This window comes from Neofelis nebulosa, chromosome 2, assembly GCF_028018385.1.
Source record: "Neofelis nebulosa isolate mNeoNeb1 chromosome 2, mNeoNeb1.pri, whole genome shotgun sequence".
In the NCBI taxonomy this organism is placed as follows: Eukaryota; Metazoa; Chordata; class Mammalia; order Carnivora; family Felidae; genus Neofelis; species Neofelis nebulosa.
This window is the reverse complement of record NC_080783.1, coordinates 156871126-156883687: the sequence shown is the minus strand read 5'-3', so window position 1 is coordinate 156883687 and position 12562 is coordinate 156871126. Positions and strand designations below refer to the sequence as shown.

General features: G+C 39.2%; 1 protein-coding gene across 5 annotated transcripts in view; it reads left to right on the top strand.

Moving 5' to 3' along the window:
- DNAJB4 (DnaJ heat shock protein family (Hsp40) member B4) overlaps window positions 1-12562 on the top strand; it is a 50695-nt gene that overhangs the window by 5681 nt on the left and 32452 nt on the right. The gene's annotated exons all lie outside the window — the stretch shown is intronic.

Sequence of the window (12562 nt, the reverse complement as noted above, 5' to 3'; positions counted from 1 at the left end):
TTTTTCTTTTTAATGTTTATTTTTGAGGGAGAAAGTGCGAGTGGGGGAGGAGCAGAGAGAGGGGGACAGAGAATCCAAAATGGGCTCTGTGCTCATAGCAGAGAGCCCGATCCCGGGTGTGAACTCACAAAACTGTGAGATCATGCCTGAGCCGAAGTCGGACGCTTAACTGACTGAGCCACCCAGAAGCCACTCAAATTTAGGGATTCTTATTTGTTATGTACTACATCATGGTAATAATAACATAATATCACTTATTTTTTATTTGGAATTCCCACTAGGTTGTAAGGTCCATGGCAGTAAGAGCTCTGTCTTTTCTGTGCCTTTACTGCATAGCATGCTCTAAAACATAGCAATAGCTAATAGTGGCTAGTACTATATACTGGGTCCTGTTCTAAGTGCTTTACTTGTATTTAATTCATTAATTCTCATATGGCTCTATGAGATGCTATTAAAATCTCCATTTTGTTGCAGTACAGGTAAGTTAACCAACTTGCTCACGGTCACATGCTAGTGTTAGTGATTTGAACCCAGGCAGTCTGAGTTGAAAGAATGGAAGAATCTATTCAAAGTCAAGTGATGGGATATATGTCTTTGTAATTTCTATGGTATGGTTCACAATTTAGTATTTCTCACTTGGATTTTAAAAATATGTATTTGCGGGGCGCCTGGGTGGCGCAGTCGGTTAAGCGTCCGACTTCAGCCAGGTCACGATCTCGCGGTCCGTGAGTTCGAGCCCCGCGTCAGGCTCTGGGCTGATGGCTCGGAGCCTGGAGCCTGTTTCCGATTCTGTGTCTCCCTCTCTCTCTGCCCCTCCCCCGTTCATGCTCTGTCTCTCTCTGTCCCAAAAATAAATTAAAAAAAAAAAAAATGTATTTGCATTTGTTTCTAATAAGACATATGCTGAAGTTCTTCATGGGAAGGCAGATCTTAATGTAAGGTAATAAAAATGTTACAAAATCAAAGAACCCATGTATGTATAACATGATACAAGCTTGCTTTTCTGTAGTGTTAATTGCATTGGATGGATTAGTAATATGCCTTACTAAAGTATATATGGTGCTTTATGGGTGCCTGGGTGGCTCAGTCGGTTAAGCATATGACTTTAGCTTAGGTCATGATCTCATGGTTCGTGAGTTTGAGCAATCAGTCTCTCTGCTGTCAGCACAGAGCCTGCTTAGGATCCTCTGTCCCCTTCTCTCTCTGCCCTCTGCCTCTCCCCCCCCCCCCCCCCCGGTGTTTTCTCTCTCCCTCCCTCCCTCTCCTAAATAAACTATAGTGCTTTATGGTGTGTGTGTGTGTATGATGTATGTGTATACATACATATATATTTGGTATAATTAGTGTTATTTTTCAAAGAAATTGTACAGGGGGGTTTTGTTTTGTAATTCACACCACTAACTAGATTGTAAGCATCTTCAAGACAAGAATAGGATTGCTTAATTTTAATTTTTTCTCTGTATTACCACACAGCATCTATGATAGTGTTTTTACTCTTTGTCTGCATATTGGATTCCTCCACAAACTAGCCCCCCTCCCAAAAGAAGCATACCAAAAATTTTAAAATCAGAGTCTTCTGAGAATTGAGGATAAAATTCTTCATAGTTCAATCTTTTAGAACAATTAGTGTTTGAGACAAAGGTTCTTTGTGAAAATAATATAAATTTTCTTTGCTCTTTAAGACCTCCTTCAGTGAAGGGGAAAGGCATATACTGTATGGGGGAAGAGGGAGGGGCTTGCTAAAGTACCATTCCCAACTTTACAGGGTTCTTCAAGTTTTATGAGAGAAGGACCATCCTTAACTGTATCATACAAAGGACTTCTTTGAATATAGATAGTATTTGGCTAGTTGCTCACATCTTTTGGCAGCCAGTGTGTAAGCAGGATCTGTCCCTTGACCAGGATCATAGGAGATCTAGCACAGCATCATAAAATATATAAGAAATTGAATATCCATGTTTAGTGAAAAAAATGTAGAGCTGACTGCCCTTGCTGATGAGCCATAATACTCCCAGCTTCCCCTTACTTTAGGGATAATTCTAGATTGGAATTTGGTACTCCTGACAGCATCTGTCTCAAAAAACTGGCCTTTACCACCCAGTTCCTGAGTGATTTTAGTTAATTCTATAGCATGCATTCCAATAACTTATAACAAAGCTGGTATATAATACTGCAGAATATAATATATAATAAAACTGCATAATGTATAATATATATGGTTTCTTTTTTTTGACCTATGAAACTTTTTTTAAATTTTATTTTAATTATATTACAGTTAACATAGTGTGATATAAGTTTTCATAATTTACTTTGAATTGGTCCTCTACCTATTCCCTAAATGTACTTCCAAATCTGTGTCTGCAGCAACCTCCAAGACTCATCTTGCATGTTGCTTCAAAACCAAAATGTCTAAAATAAATTCACATTTACTGTTCTTATTCTCCCTTTATCTTGTGGCCAAAACATGTTTTTTTCCTTCCCTACTTAGATCATATATTTATACATCAGTTCCTTTCACTTCTGTTACATTTATCTTTTTCCATTAAAACTTTAGCCAAATAAAAATGAAAATTAAAAATCATCTTTTTTCATGAACCTTAACCTGACTAACCAATTCCATTGATCTTTTACTTAATTCAGTGTATTGGTTACAGGGGAGCTTTTCTAAACATGTTTAAGCTGAGCCCCAACCCCTACTCCCAGAGACTGATTTAATTGGTCTATTATCTCTAGTGTGACATCTTCTTAAGTTGATCCTTAAAGCGCAGCCCACACTTGAGAACCACTGAAATATAACTGAAGCCTACATGCTCCATTAGACTTGCTTATTTTTGATGCCTTACAGTTTGTCCTTTAGTTTTTTCTCTAGTTTTCTAGAGAACTCAAGGTCTAAAAGCATTTTCTATTTTTGAACCCTATTTTTTTGTTGATCGAGGTTAGGGCAGTGTTTCTTAAAACAAAGGTATGTTTGAGAAACACCCTACATCATCTGGGGTGTTTTTTTTTTTAATGTAGATAGTTGGGCCCTACCTGGACCTAGTGAAAAATGTTTCAGGAAATCTACATTTATTTCTTTCTTTCTTTTTTTTAATAAACATCATACTTGATTATTCTGCTTATCAGAATGAATACTGCCCTATTATGCAAAAGGTATTTAATAAATGTGAAATTTAGCTTAAATTTTGTTTCCCCAGCTAGACTAGTAAATGTTCTAAACACCGAGATCTTGTTCTCTGCTTTTCTGTCTGTGTAAGAGAGGGCTGGTCAAGGACTAGATCTTACTCTTTGGTTTGCCCAGTATGGTTTGGTGCTTTTATGTTGATAAAATCTTAATATCAAGTTGAATTGTTTGTTACCATATTAACCATTTTCCTGCAAAACTAGAATTAAATTGTTGAATATGTGGTTATGAATGTTGGGGGCCTTTGAGGCTATAGCATGGAAGTGTACCCTCACTCAGCTTTTCTTAGACTTGCAGACTTGAAAAGACCTTGAAGATCATCTAGTCTGTTTCTTTCATTTTATGGTGGAGGAAATTGGGACCCAGATTGCTTGAGAGCCATACACAAAGTGACAAGATTAATGGCAGAGCCAAGACTAGATTCCTAATCCAGCGCTCTTTATTTCATCAACAAACTCTGTGAAGCAGCAATGATTGGGTTACGTTTCAGTTGAAGGTTTTCTGCTTCTTAAATACAAAGGGAAGAAGAATCTTTGCAGAACCAAAAACATCTTGATATTTGTAATGAGGACATCTACCTTTACTCACAATATTTACATTTTGAGATAGATTATTGAAAGAAAGAGGATCTTTGCCAAAGAAATCCTTAACTGAAAATGGGTGGGTTTGAGATGTAAAGCCCACTTGGCATACAGTTTTGTTGTTGTTTTTTAGTGGAACTTTGCTTCTCTCTCCTGACATTTCCATGTCTCTATTTATAGCCAGTGATCTCTTTGGAATTTGCCTTCTGATTCTGTTTGTTCTTTTATGTTGCTTCATATTAACTGATATTCTCACTTCGTTTTTGTTAAATATATTTGAAAGGGCTTGATAATGAAAAGAAGGAATTAAAATTTTTAGAAGCATCAAATTATTTTTTGTGATTTACCATAATCATTACTTATAACAGGTCATCTAATTGTACCTAATGATACAAGTACTAACTTCTCAAGATAGGATAGTAGTTTATTTTTTAAATTTAAAAACATATGAAAACTACAATACATTTCTTTTATCCAGGACAGGTAATAAATACTTGGATTCTTAACAACCTTGCTCTTTAATGATGATGTATTTGATATAAGTGAAGACCAAGAGATTTTTGCTTAGAGCCTTTAAAATGGTAAACTCCTTAAGTGTAGGAATTGTTTTATTTACCTTTGTGATTAAAATAATACCTGTCATCCATAGGTACTTACTTATTCAATTCAGGAAAAATGCTGGGCATTGTTCTTGGTGCTGGAGATACCTTAGTGAACAAAACAGACAAATATGCTTACCCTCAGGAAGCTTATTCTAGCAAGTGAATATTGAAGGAAACCATGAATCACTGCAAAGACTCCATCTTTGTTTTCAGATAGTTCTTTGCATCAGTCTAAAAAAGAATAATCTGGAGCCCCTGGCTGGCTCAGTCTGTGGAGAGTTTGGACTCTTGATCTCAAAGTTGTAAATTCATGCCCCACACTGGGTGTAGAGATTACTTAAAATCCTAAGAATAATCTGTAGTTTATTAAACAATGGGATGAAGAGTTGGAATGGAAGAAGTTTAATGATCAGATCATTCATTCATTAAACATTTACTTCTGAGTGTGAGTATGTAAAATTACTTGAAATAATCACATAATTGCCAGTTATTGTCATCCTGATTCTCATTCATTTGTGTTCTGTTTGCAACCCTGAGTAAAGGCCTCAGTTGCTAGCCAGGTCACATTCAGGGAACTTCATCTTAAATCAGATACTACTGAGTACTTCTGACTATGCTGGCCAGAAACTCCATATTCACCAAAGTTCTAGTCTTTTCATATTTCCCTTTTCTTTCAATCTCTATTACTTCCTGGCCTCAGTTTGCCAGTCACTTCAAGAATTCCCAACTCTCATTCCCCTTTTCTGTCAGTCGTGTCTACTCTTTAAATCCACAACTCTTTTTTTTTTTTTTTTTTTTTTAGAGAGTGTGCACAAGTGGGGGTGAGGGGCAGAGAGAGAAAGAATCTCAAGCAGACTCCATCCTCAGCGCAGAGCCCAATGCAGGGCTTGATCCCATGACCCTGGGATCATGACCTGAGTCTAAATCAAGAGTCGAGCACTCAACTGAGCCACCGGGCACCGTAAATCTACAACTCTTTTTTTTTTTTTTAAGTTTAAATATTTATTTTGAGAGAGCATGAGTAGGGGAGAGACAGGAGAGAGAGAATCCTAAGCAAGCTCTGCACTGTCCACATGGAGCCCAACAGGGGATTGAAGCCACAAACCATGAGATCATGATCTGAGCCGAAATCAAGTTAGATGCTTAATCAAATGAGTCACCCAGGCACCCCTAAATCCATGACTCTTAATCATTTAAAATACATATTGGAGGGCGCCTGGGTGGCTCAGTCAGTTAAGCGGCCGACTTCGGCTCAGGTCATGATCTCGCGGTCCATGAGTTCGAGCCCCGCGTCAGGCTCTGTGCTGACGGCTCAGAGCTTGGAGCCTGTTTCAGATTCTGTGTCTCCCTCTCTCTGACCCTCCCCCGTTCATGCTCTGTCTCTCTCTGTCTCAAAAATAAACGTTAAAAAAAAATTTTTTTTAATAAAATACATATTGGAGTTAGTTGAGCTTCAATTCACCATTTGTTACCTAGGTGTGAAGTTATTTAACGTTACCAAGTTTAACCTTTTTTGAGTTTCTGTTTGGTTTTAAATCTGTTTTTATTTTTATTAAACTTTCTTTTTAATATTAGTAATTTTTTTTAGGTTTAATTATTTCGTTTGAGAATGAGAGTACAGAATGGGGAGAGAAAGAGTCCTAAGCAGGCTCCACACCATCAGTGCAGAACTCCATGTGGGGTTCATACTCATGAACTGAGATCATGCCCTGAGCTGAAACCAAAGGTTGGATGCTTAACAGACTGAGCCACCCAGGCGCCCTAAATTTTTTCTTAAAAAAAAATTTTTTTTAATGTTCATTCATTTTTGAGAGAGAGTTGGGGAGTGGCAGAGAGAGGGAGACACAGAATCTGAAGCAGGCACCAGGCTCCGAGTCGTCAGCACAAAGCCTGACATGGGGCTCAAAGCCACGAACCGTGAGATCATGACCTGAGCGAAAGTCAGATGCTTAACCAACTGCGCCACCCATGTGTCCCTAAACTTTCTTTTTTTTTTTAAAATTTTTTTTATTTTAACGTTTATTTATTTTTGAGACAGAGAGAGACAGAGCATGAACGGGGGAGGGTCAGAGAGAGGGAGACACAGAATCTGAAACAGGCTCCAGGCTCTGAGCCGTCAGCACAGAGCCCAACGCGGGGCTCGAACCCACGGACAGTGAGATCGTGACCTGAGCTGAAGTCGGACACTTAGCCGACTGAGCCACCCAGGCGCCCCCCCTAAACTTTCTTTTTTTAAAAAATTTAAAAAAAATTTATTTTTGAGACAGAGCATGAGCGGGGGAGGGGCAGAGAGAGAGGGAGCAGGGGAGACATAGAATCCGAAGCAGGCTCCAGGCTCCAAGCTGTCAGCACAGAGCCCAACGCGGGGCTCAAACTTACAGACTGTGAGATCATGACTTGAGCTGAAGTCAGATGTTTAACTGACTGAGCCACCCAGGCACCCCTAAACTTTCTTTTTTAAGTTTATTTATTTTGAGAGCATGTATGTGTGCGTGCACGTGCACACATGCTCCTTAGGGAGGGGCAGAGAGGGATTGAGAGAATCCCAAGCAGGCTCTGCTCTATCAACACAGAACCCTATGCAAGGCTCGAACTCATGCACCGTTATGTCATGACCTGAGCCAAAATCAACAGTCAGATGCTTAACCAACTGAGCCACCCAAGTGCCCCTTAAATGTTTTTATTTTTAAATTAAATTCTGTGCCCAATGTATGACTCAAACTCATGATCCCAAGATCAAGAGTCACATGCTCTACCCACTGAGCCAACCAGGTGCCCCCTGAGTTTCAGTTTGTTTTTGATACCCTAAGCATTGCTATGAAAATTAAAAATGAGGGGCGCCTGAGTGGCTCAGTCATTTAAGCATCTGACTTCAACTCAGGTCATGATCTCACAGTTCGTGAGTTCAAGCCTCATCAGGCTCTGCATGGGATTCTCTCTGTTCCTCTTTCTCTGCCCTGTATGTGCTCTCTCTTTCCCTCTCTCTCAAAATAAATAAATAAAATCAGTTCTCTAAAAAAAATTAAAAATGAGATTGTAACCAGATACTATTTCCCATAAGTAATGAAAACCAATATTAAATAATAGCCAAAAAATCCAGGCATTAAGTGGCTCTAGGGCTAGTTGATTTAGCAGCTCAGCAATATATGATATACCCATTGTTTTTTCATCTTTGCCCTCTGCCATCCTCAGCATGTGTCTTAATGCTCCAGATGGTTGCATAAATGTTACCATGGTTCCCAATGTTATGCACTCATAACTATAAAGTAGAAGAAAGTTTTTTGTCTTTAAAAGGAAGGAAACTTTTCTACTACTCCCTTCCCACGGACACCAATCGGACTAACCTTGTGCTGACCAAAGCTGAATCACAGGCTTACTCTAGCAAGTAACATGCTCGGTTTTGAATAATTAAGATTCATCTCCTGGGGATAAGTGAGAGGCCCCACCTTCCTAGTAACAGTTATTACTACTGCATTTGTGAATCTTAGGACTCTGTCCTTGGGTCTTTTTTTCTGTCTGTATTCACTCTAGTATAATCTCTAGCCTCGAGGTTTTAAGGTTACCTCTACTCCCAGTGATTTATCTTCCATCTGGACTGCTTCTTTGAATACTAGACTCCTATATCCAACTGCCAATTAGATACTACCATTTGTAAGTTTAATAGGCATCTTAAACTTAATATGTCCTATATTGAACTCCCCAGTTCCCCAACCCTCCGCTCTCCTATCTTCCTATATTAGTCAATAGCAATTGTGTTCTTTCAGTTTGCTGAGGCTGAAAAACCTTGTTGTCATTATTGATTTCTCTCATATCCCACATCTGATTCATCAGGAAGTCCTATTGACTCCATCTTTAAAATAAATAACACCTTCACTGCTACATTATAGTCCAAGCCATCTGAATTACTGCGATATAATCTTATTGGTCTTCCATCATTGCCCACCATCCTTTCTCACTCTTAACACAGAGGCCAAAGCAATCATGTCATTCTTCATAAAACGCTCCAATGACTTATCTTCCTTCAATATGAGCCAAAGTGTTTAGTGGCCTACAAGGCTCTACACCATCTAGCCACTTATTATTTCTCTGACCACATCCCCACCCCATCATTCTGACACAGCTACATCTTGAAGATGCTTGGCATTCCCTCACCTCCAGACTCTTGTACTTGAGTTTTCCCTCTACATGGTATGTTCAACCCCCACAAATATACATAGCTTTCACTCTGTCATAGTACAAATGTCATTTTCTCTGTGAAGCCATTTTTGGCCACCCAATATAAAATTTTAGTTCCCTTATTTTCCTTTTCCTCATTTTTCTTGATTCCTACCACCATAGGAATACTACTCCATATAGTAGTATTTTAAAAATATTTTTAATTAAAAAAATCTTTATATCTCCCCCATTAGAATGTGAAACACATGAGGCAGGGATTTTTGTTCATACTGTATCCCCAAGTACCTAGAAAGATACCTTGGCATATGGAAGGTCCTTAAAATGTTTGTAAAGATGGGTGCATGGCTGGCTCATTTGGTTGAGCGTCTGACTCTTGGTTCTTTCCCTCTTTCTACCCCATCCCCACTCGTGCTCTCTCTCTCTCTTAAAATAAACTTAAAACGTTTTTTTAAAATTTAAAATGTTTGTAAAGAAATAAGTGTCCATTCATCATGATTTCTTGGTTTTGACTGGGTCCAATTTAGTAATATTTTACTTGTTCCTGATTATTTGCCTTTCTATTTCCCATAACTGCTATTTCAGACCACCACCATTCTTATCAAATGCCCAATTTTTTCCTCAACTCTTTAGTAGTGGATGTCCTTTTTAAAAAAATTTTTAGGGACGCCTGGGTGGCTCAGTCAGGTAAGCATCCAACTCTTGGTTTCAGCTCAGGTCATGATCTCATGGTTCGTTAGTTTGAACCCTGCCTTGGGCTCTGTGCTGAGAGCAAGGAACCTACTTAGGATTCTGTCTCTCTCTCTTCCTCTCACTGCCCCTCCCCAATGTGTGCATGCTCACGTGTGCTCTCTCTCAAAAATAAATAAACTTACATTCTTTTAAAAAGAACATCGATATTATGTATGAACTTCTTGGTCTTCCTAGTCAGTCTTCTTGCCTTCAAATTTATAAATTTGTCCTTATTTATTTTCTCTTCATCTCAGAGCCCATTTCTCATTTTGTTCAAATTTTATCTACTTGTACTCTTGGTACCAAACCTTCCTGTCTTCTCTGAACCTTACCTAAGCAATCATTTCTTATGTGTTGTATTTTTATATATTTCATTTTCCTCTCTGTTGTTTTCTTCCTTTCTTGACCATCTTCAAACCTCCTTTATTCCTTCCCTTATATATAATTCTCTCTTTTCTTCAGATGATTTCCTAGAAGTGTTTAAATTTACTATTCTGTCTTGTTCAATCCACTGGATGCTGGCTTTTGCTTTTCACTGACTACAATTCCATCTGCCTTCCTCATAGGATTGTTGTAAGAGATTAAACGGGATTCTTTGTGTTAAGTTTTTAGAGTAGGGCTTGCACATAGTTAATGCTTTTTTGAATGCTTACCATGAATACCTATAACTCTTGAAACCAAAATCATTCTCTTGTGGGTATTCTATTACTTTTGACTTTTCTATATCCTTCATGAAACACTCCTCCTTTTGGCTCCTGGGTGGCTCAGTTGGTTAAGCATCTGACTTCGGCTCAGGTCATGAACTAGTCCCCAGTTCAGAATATTACAACTTTCTTCTGGACGTCTTCATCCACATTTAATTTGATTAAATATTGTTGTTCTAGGTGTTTGGGAGTCAAAAATTAAATAAACCAGGGCACCTGGGTCGCTCAGTTGGTTAAGCGTCCGACTTCAGCCCAGGTCATGATCTCACAGTTCATGAGTTTGAGCCCCACATCGGGCTCTGTGCTGACAGCTCAGAGCCTGGAGCCTGCTTTGGATTCTGTGTCTCCCTCTCTCTCTCTTCCTCTTCCACTTGTACTCTGTCTCTCTCTCAAAAATAAAGATTAGGGGCGCCTGGGTGGCTTGGTCAGTTAAGCGTCCGACTTCGGCTCAGGTCATGATCTCACGGTCCGTGGGTTCGAGCCCCGCATCGGGCTCTGTGCTGACAGCTCAGAGCCTGGAGCCTGTTTCAGATTCTGTGTCTCCCTCTCTCTGTGACCTCCCCTGTTCATGCTCTGTCTCTGTGTCAAAAATAAATAAACGTTAAAAAAAAAATTTAAAAAAAATAATAAAGATTAAGAAAATTAAAAAAACACAAACAAACACTCCTCCTTTTGGTTTTGGGACACCAATGGTATCATGATGCTTTCAGCTCCAAGTAACAAAATCTCTCTAACAGTAAGTCCAATGATGGGTGGTTTCAGGATTGATTCAAAGATGTAACAACAGTGTCCAGAACCCAGGCTCTTGCTCTTTACCCTCTACCATTCTCACTGTGTCACAGATGTTTACTTTCAGGGTTGTAAGGCAACAAGCATTTTTCATTATCCAGAAGCAGAAAGGCAGTACTAGGGTTTCTCCTGAGTAGGTATTTATAAGGAGGACAGTCTGCCTAAAGTTCCCCAGAGCATTTCCCTTCCATGTCACTGGCCACCCCTACACCAATCATTGGCAAAAGGAAATGCGATTACTATGATTGATTTAAGCTAACCATGAGTCATTCCCCAGGCCTGGGGAAGCTCCCACCTTCCTTGAGTTCATTATTTTGGGAGAATTTGGATATCTGTTAAGCCAGAAAGAAGATAAGAATGGCTATTTGGTTCATAATCAGTAGTATCTGCCATTCCATTCTTACCTGGTTAGTCTCTGTTCCTTCTCAGTGGTTTTCATTGTCTCCCTTTGAGTGATGTACCCCTTAAATGCTGGGCATCCTAAAGCTCTTTGATTCTTCCAAAAATTATTCCTCTTGGGGTGCCTGGGTGACTCAGTCAGTTAAGTGATCAACTCTTGATTTTAGCTCAGGTCATGATCTTATAGTTTGTGAGATCAAGCCCTGCATCAGGCTCTGCGCTGGGATTGGAGCCTGCTTAAGATTCTGTCTTTCCCTCCTACCCTCTGTCTCTTAAAAAAAAAAAAAAATTCCTCTTTTACATTTTAAAATACTACTTCTGTTATAATCTTTCCTAAAGCTTTATTTCCAGCTAAGACTTTTTTCCTTTTTGTTTTTAATATAATTTATTGTCAAATTGGCTTCCATACAACGCCCAGTGCTCATCCCAAGTGCCCTCCTCAATGCCCATCACCCACTTTCCCCTCTCCTCCACCCTCCATTAACCCTCAGTTTGTTCTCTGTATTGAAGAGTCTCTTATGGTTTGCCTCCCTCCCTCTCTGTAATTTTCCCCCCTTCCCTTCCCCCATGGTCTTCTGTTAAATTTCTCAAGATCTACGTATGAGTGAAAACATATGGCATCTGTCTCTGACTGACTTATTTCACTTACCATATGGTAACCTCCAGTTCCATACATGTTGCTTCAAATGGCAGGATTTCATTCTTTCTCATTGCCAAGTAGTATTCCATCATATATATAAACCCCATCTTTATCCATTCATCAGTTGATGGACATTTAGGCTCCTTTCATAACTTGGCTATTGTTGAAACCACTGCTATAAACATTGGGGTACATGTGCCCCTATGCATCAGCACTCCTGTATCCCTTGGATAAATTCCTAGCATGCTATTGCTGGGTCATAGGGTAGTTCTATTTTTAATTTTTTAAGGAACCTCCGTACTTTTCCACAGCGGCTGCACCAGTTTGCATTCCCACCAACAGTGCAAGAGGGTTCCCATTTCTCCCCATCCTCACCAGCATCTATAGTCTCCTGATTTGTTCATTTTAGCCACTCTGACCAGTGTGAGATGGTATATCAGTGTGGCTTTGATTTGTATTTCCCCAATAATGAGTGATGTTGAGCATCATTTCATGTGTCTGTTGGCCATCTGGATGTCTTCTTTGGAAAAGTATCTCTTCATGTTTTCTCCCCATTTCTTCACTGGATTATTTGTTTTTCAGGTGTGGAGTTTGGGGAGTTCTTTATAGATTTTTTAAAAAAAATTTCTTTTTCCTTTTTTTTATGTGCCTTTTTTCTTTTTCTTTTTTAATGTTTATTATTGAGAGAGAGAGACAGAGTGTGAGTAGGGGAGAGGTAGAGAGAGAGGGAGACATAGAATCTGAAGCAGGCTCCAGGCTCT